Below are 7,409 nucleotides of genomic sequence, written 5' to 3' on the forward strand. Positions count from 1 at the left end.
ATAAAAATGACGTCGATATTTTTGATGATCTCAGTCGCTCAAATCAACAGCACCACTTGGCACCATTCATATTGGGAAATAGATATGGTGAAAGTGCGGAAACAAAGAATTTCTAATGGAGAAATTTATCGCGAGTATTTCGATATCATAGATTTGGGAATAATTTATACTGAAAAAATTCCATTGTTGTCAAATAAACTCTCCGAAATAATTATAGCCGCACTTTCATTTTTTCAATTTTCTTGAAAATAAACGCAAATATTGTCGCAGTTTCATTATATTATTTTACTAAGGGCCATTTACGAATACATCACAAAGAGATTTACCCAAAAGGATTTCATATTTTCTATTTTTTGGTGATTTTTCTGTTTTTGGCGTGATGAAAGTGCGAAATAATTATAGACGCACTCACAGTTTTATGCAAAAAATGCAAGCTATTGACATGTTTGTGATTTGTGTTGGCCAATCGGCCATGGCATATGGGCTTCGATTCATGCGTGAGAAAATGATGGAAAATTCCATCAAAGTCTCATTCAATTCAAAGAAGTGTGGTTATGTGTTTGTAATGCATTTTATCCATTTTGATATGATTACAACATAACCTCACTTCTTTGAATTGAATGAGACTTTGATGTGAAATAAAAAGTGTTGTGTACAATGTTAGGAGCAGATTTTTTGTGTTTGAATTATTTTTGTGCAAATTTAGCAGTATACAAAAAATCTGACATGAAGCTTGAGCGAAAAATGAAGCAATTTTTTTCTTGTTATCGGCGAGCAGATATTGTGATGTGTATCAAATGAAGATAAAACAAATAACACATATATGTGTGCATAATGCAGTTGATTCAGGAAGAGAAGAGGTCGATTGTGCCATATCAGATATGGGTAAGAAAAATAAAAAAAATTCTACCAGGCATACCATATGTCAATATTGTCTCAAATACATTAGGAGGCATCGCGAGTTTAGAAATGTTGGCCATGCCTCCAGATAATCAGCGATATCGTCTAGGAAACCAGGTCAATGAATACAAAGATTGGATTATTGAGAACATGTGGATTAATCGCGTAGGATTTCAAGACGAAAAACCTCATGAGAAAGATGCAACCTAACGAAAGCAACACCAACACATTATCCACTTCTATTCACATTGTCATTGCTTTCATTATGTTTGTTATATTCATTTAACTGGTCATAAACTGGCGAATGAATAACATAATAATAGCATAAGAGCATATCACTAATACTATTGTGCAATGTAAATTCCTGGAAGGGTTTCAAGACAATAAATCTAATTATAAATTCTTAACTAATTATTGTAATTTGAACACATACAATGTAGGGGGTAGACACAAAATAACACTAGAAGAAAACTAGCAAAAATTGAGCATACTAGAAGCAGGGCCTGTCCCAGATAGGGCGCAAGTGGTGCGCTGCACCACGGCGCTAGGGCGCCGAAGGCGCGCGAGTGCTGAAATTTGTGCAAACTGGCGCTCAATTTCTTAAATTTTCCAAAAAAGAAAAATTCAGGCGTCGAGAGCGCCGAATGCACCAAAAGCATTTGATCAGCTTATATATATATTGAAGTGCCACTTGTATTTAAAGCACTTTTTACCAATTTAAAAATATTAAACAATAAGATTTCAGTATTTATTCAACCGACTACAAAATATATTCAGTTATTTTGAGCACCCTTTTCCATGTAATTCTCAGTAAACATGTGTATTCAAGCGCTATATTTTTGGAATGACAAAATTTTTTTGTAGTTTGCTCGCAGTAATGTATAATGTTTTCAATAAATCTAAAATGCAAATTTTCAGTATTACATAAGACAAATTTCGTTGGATTTTATTCGTGCCTTTCGAAATACACGAAACACCATGAAGTTCATAATATGAACGATACACACAATAGCGTACAGAACTTTTCTAACAAGAAAGTTACTCGTTTTGAGACGATTTTGAGTCTATTTCATTTCATCCTAAGAAAAGAGCGCCCTGGCAATTTTGCACCAGAGCGCAAAGAGCGCACGGACAGGCTCTGACTAGAAGTTACTAGAAGAATATTTGTGAAAAAAAATTGAGTGATCTCTCTTTCATAAGAATAGCATTGCCAGTGGTTTTTATATGGACAAATTCTTCCATTTAAAATACACTGCCAATGCTTTGCTTATGGAGTTCAAATGTTCAAAAAGTACCGTTAATCCTTCCATATGAAATGCATTGGCAATACTATACTTATGGAAGAAGCAATGGTAGATACTAAAAATACTAGCAGAATATTTGCGTTTCTGCTTGTATACTAGAAAAACTAGAAGAAACTAAACGCATATTTGAACAGATTTGAACAAACTAGCTATACTAGAAATTGGTGTCTAACCCCTAGCATACAATACAACTTCATCATGGGGTATCCAAGGAATTTAGAAAATAAAAGATTTATGCAAAAGGAAATTTCGGTTTTGGTTTGTATAATGAATGATTGAGGATAGAAAAAGATCTACTTCATCAAGCGGTAATCACCATTACATATTAAATTAATATTCAATTCAAGCTCATTACACTTTGTTGAGAAATTGGAGCTAAAGATTTAAACCTGTTTATTTTAGCTAATCAAGAGATTCATTATTATTTGAGGCAGTCTAGTTTTCTCACAGAATCGCAAGACTCATGCGCCTACCAATATTGTTCGGACTTGTAGAATTACCATTTACCCTGACTCGTATATGACATATAAGTCCCATTGGTCCCATTCAGAAAATGAGTTCGGGTTTTCTCCAGTAATGCTGTGCAGCTTTACCTGAAATGTTTCCCATGGTTAAATGAAAATAAGACGAACACCTTATTGACTCCACAAAATGTTTTTCGATCAAAATATTCACATTTCATTTGTCAATTCAGATAAAAACTTGATACGATTTTCAGTTCATTAGCAGTTTCATATTATTCAGTCTATTTGCTGATATTTAAGAGATTCGGAAAGAAAAATCAAGCAATCAACATCTATTTTTGCCATAAGAAATATAAAAAATTTATTGAGAAAAGTTTTGCCTACATATGCATCATATATTCTAAATAAAAACAATTCTAAAATGTTTTCAATAGGTTGAATACAAAACTTCCACTAAAATTGATTAAATGGTTAAAAAAAGGAATAAAAATGGGCAAAGTGGAAAAAATATTCTATCTATTGTGGCTATTGTGATATAATTTTCTCGAAATTATAATATTTATCCAATTGATCGTTGCAATTGTGCATAGAGAATGTTCCATGCATTAAATATTTGCCCCTTCCAATCAATTCCAAATCAATGGTTTCTTTGTGAAAATCGTCTAATTTCCGAAAATCGCCGCCCGATAATTGAATCATCCATGTTGTGTATGGACTCAAAAATGCCTCATTATTAGCAATTTTCCGATGCACATCGTTCGGCCCAACCCATTGACCATTCACAAAGTGATGAACAATTTCTACGTTTCGATCTAATGGTATGCAGTAAATACGTTTGTTACAGCGATAGTTATTATTTCCAATCATTGTCATGTTAATGAGAAAACCATTCAATCGTCCATTAAAACGATTTTGTGCAGTTTCATTTTGCAATTTGAATCGAAGTTGGATTTCATTAAATTTTACCGCATTTAAATCAACGCCCTTCGTTATATCAGCTGCAATAATGATCGATTCGCCTTTGAATAAATTTCGAATTTCGTTTCGAATTGTGTGGTGTTTCCATATATAAAATGGTGGTAGAAGCTCTCCATCAAATCCAATGTCACTAAACGTTACATTCTCATATTCATTGGACAGAATCTTTTTTTCTTTGATCGTACTCTGCAGCGATGTGATTTTTTCAATAGAATTTTCGATCAAAGATGCGGTGTCGTTCGTTTTCAAACTCAGTGGCAAGCAAAGGGACGACACGTTTTGACGAAGTCTACGGCGAACTCATGAACTATCGAAAAGTCAATACAAAATGATACGAGAGTTCGTGGCGCTGCGAGCGCTCAAATGATGTTTGTACTGAAGTGTCGTCAGCTTGGTGGCAAGTCATAGTTTCGTACAAATAGATGAACGACTGGAAAGTAATGCTGTGCTACAGCACGCATGGCTAAATTGTATTTTTCCAACACCAGATTCGATTTGATAACGTGCTGTAAGCGAGTGATTGCGTCGAGAAATACGGGATCTTCAACATGGATTTCAATTGCATTCGGAGATGCAATATTCGCAATATACTGGGCCAATTGCTTACTTTCCACATACGATTCAATGTGATCGTAAACATCGATCAATGTGTTAATTCCCTCGTCAATTTTTGTAAAACACGATTGCAAATCCAATTCGATCGAAAATTGAAATTTCATGAGTTTTGCAAATTGTAATTTCAAATCGCGGAGAAAATTTTGTATTTCCCATTTTTGCATATCTAATTCGGTGCGCTGTTTACCGGTTAATTTGTCATATAATTCATTGACTTTTTTATCCATCAACTCAACCTGCAGCATTGTACTGTTAGAAATTTCATTGTGCACTGCTTTTAATTTTTGTAAATTTTCTTTTGCTACTGAAATCGAATCGCTAACGACCTTCAATTTGTTTGCATCACTTTTATAACGGTTAAATACTTCAACCGCCATTTCACCAGCACTTGCCACTGTTTGCGCATGACCAAGGAAACGCACATATTTGTCAATTTTTCGTTGCATTTCCGGCTGCCGAGCTTCTAATCCGGCCTTCCTTTGTTCCATTACTGTTTTTTCTTCCAATAATAAGTCTTTCAATTCATTTTTTTTTTTATCGATTGTAGCTGTGAATCGTCGATTATAAAAATCGTCTTCCATATCCTTTATGAATTTCTTACATTCTTTCACTTTTTCTTTTATTTTTTCATAATCGCTTTTCGATGGCATTGCGGTTGATTGCATTCCCTCATTGTCATAGTCTTTGATTCTAGTGTCGATTTCGGCAATTTGTGCTTTGAATAATGCAGCTTTATTGTTAAGTTGGGCACTTAGTTGGGTGAGAGATGTTCGAATTACTGGTAATGGAGATATTACGCCTATCGATGGATCCCCTGTACCAATCACTAGACTTTCAATAGTCGACGCCGCAGAAGTCATTAGTCCACCGGCAATCGCCCCGTGTGGACCGAATACACTTAATAATGGACTAAAAATTTTAAATGGAGCCAACGTACTCCGAATTGCCATTGCTTTTTCCAAATCTCTTTTCTGTTTTTCGTATTTGATTATATCATCGGCTGCTGATTGTTCCTTCTGTATTGTTTCGTGTACCATTTGATCTATATGTTGATCGATTTCATTGAAAAGACCATCGATTGTCGGTTTGATTTGTTTTTCTATCAATTCATGTGCTGATCCCATTTTTTTATTTAATAAACTTTCATACTGATTTCTATACTCAATAATGGCCACTTTTGATTCGATTTCTTTTAATTTTTCGATTGATTCTTTGACTGAACCAAGAAATTCGTCCAAATCGTAAACGGTATTATTCCCAATTCGATTTTTCATGCCGAAGATTTTACTTAATGCTGCTGTATATAAATAGCTCAATATTTTCTTTTCTTCCTTTTTGATCGGACCATTTATTGCATGTTCGGAGATTCGATGCAAAAGCGATTCATAAAATGGTGCCAGCGAAATTTGATTTTCCAATTCAAAAAATTGATGCTCTAAACCGTCCAGTTCATCGATTAAACCAAGTATTTTGTATTCGTCTACTATCTGCGTATTTTTTGCAATTTTCTCTAAGAATGTGCTCAGTTTCCGTTCTCGAATATTTGTTGGTAGTTTTTCCCGGACATAGCTCTTGTATTTGTTTATGATTCGCCACAATTGTTTAAATTCAATTGTTATTTGTGGTTTTTGGCCTTTATCACTCAAACCATCCGTTCCATTTGTACTTGGGTTGGTGTAAGTATATTCAGAATATGATCTTTCTTCTTCTCTGTATGGATCATAAACACAGACCATATTGCGCCCATTGACTGCTATTTTGCCACCTATTCCACCTTTCCCTGCCGTTCCACTGTTAGCTAGATTATTTTATGAAATATAAAGAAATAATTTTTCTAATCACTTTTCCGAGGCATTTATCTCTGACAAATCATTGTGATTCATAAACAGGGCCGAAGTAAATATTTATTTAAATAAAAAATATTTAAATAAATATTTCGACGTTTTAAATATGATAATAAATAATATTTACGTAAATATTTTGGCGTTTTTGCCTCCATATATTCGACATGCAACGAAATCAATACAAATGTCTCTATTCTTCGAAAACACACATTTATACAAAATTTGCAAATTTTCATTGTTGTCAACTAGTCAGCGCTATTGTTATTGTTTAAACTTATCACTATCATCGACCAATGAAATTAATTTTAAATAAGTGAAATAAATGTCTGTATACACAGTAATATGTAAAAGTCTGTATACTATACAGCAAATTTATTTCTCATTTAAAATATTTATATTGGGGTTTTCGTTGTATGCAATTAGATGTTTTAATGTAATCGCGAGGGACTGTTTTTGATTGTGTCGCCAGTACTTTTCAAATCACAAAGATGTTTTGAGCGACAATCTTCTATCATTGTTGTGTGAAAACTTGAAAAAAAATGTTGCCAATGCTTGTAATCAATTGGAATAATGAAAGAGACACTTCCATAAATTCTTAGGAAGATCCAAGAATTGATTTTTTACTTTTCCGTACACAACGTGTCAAGGGAAAGTATAGGAATTGGCCCCGAAAACTTTTTTCGCAAAATTGGTTTAGATCATCATAAAAACTCATGAAACGCGTAGAAAACCACTTTCTGAGACACTTTTCCGTTCGTGTGCCGTCTGGGGTACTTGCCCTAAGAAAAACCTCAAAAAATTGACACTTTTGTATGGGAGGTACCCGTAAATCGACTCCGATTGGCTTCGAACTTTCTGAGGTTTCATGTTTTGGAGAAAAAATAAGATTCTGAAAGTTTCATGTTGATCGCATTTGCAGAAGTTTGATTTTTTGTCCTCAATTTTTGTCGACATTTTCTTGGGAAAAATTGAGGGCCAAAAACCAAACTTCTGCAAATGCGATCAACATGAAACTTTCAGAATCTTATTTTTTCTCCAAAAATGAAACCTTAGAAAGTTTAAAGCCAATGAGAATCGGTTTACGGGTACCTCTCATACAAGATTGTCGAAGTTTTAGTTAAAGTGACCGATTTTTCACTTTATTTTCATTATTATATTTTCACTGCCTTTATTTCAAGAAAATTCACAAAAAATAACCAAAAGTACATACGGACAACGCAAGCCAACGGTACGGAAAAGTTCGGGACTACCAATGTAATTCTTTTTATTTATTCATATGGGATAGAAATATCGCATAAAAATAT

This window comes from Sitodiplosis mosellana, unplaced genomic scaffold, assembly GCF_009176505.1.
Source record: "Sitodiplosis mosellana isolate CC-2019 unplaced genomic scaffold, AAFC_SMos_1.0 Smas_scaffold_75, whole genome shotgun sequence".
NCBI classification, from domain to species: Eukaryota; Metazoa; Arthropoda; class Insecta; order Diptera; family Cecidomyiidae; genus Sitodiplosis; species Sitodiplosis mosellana.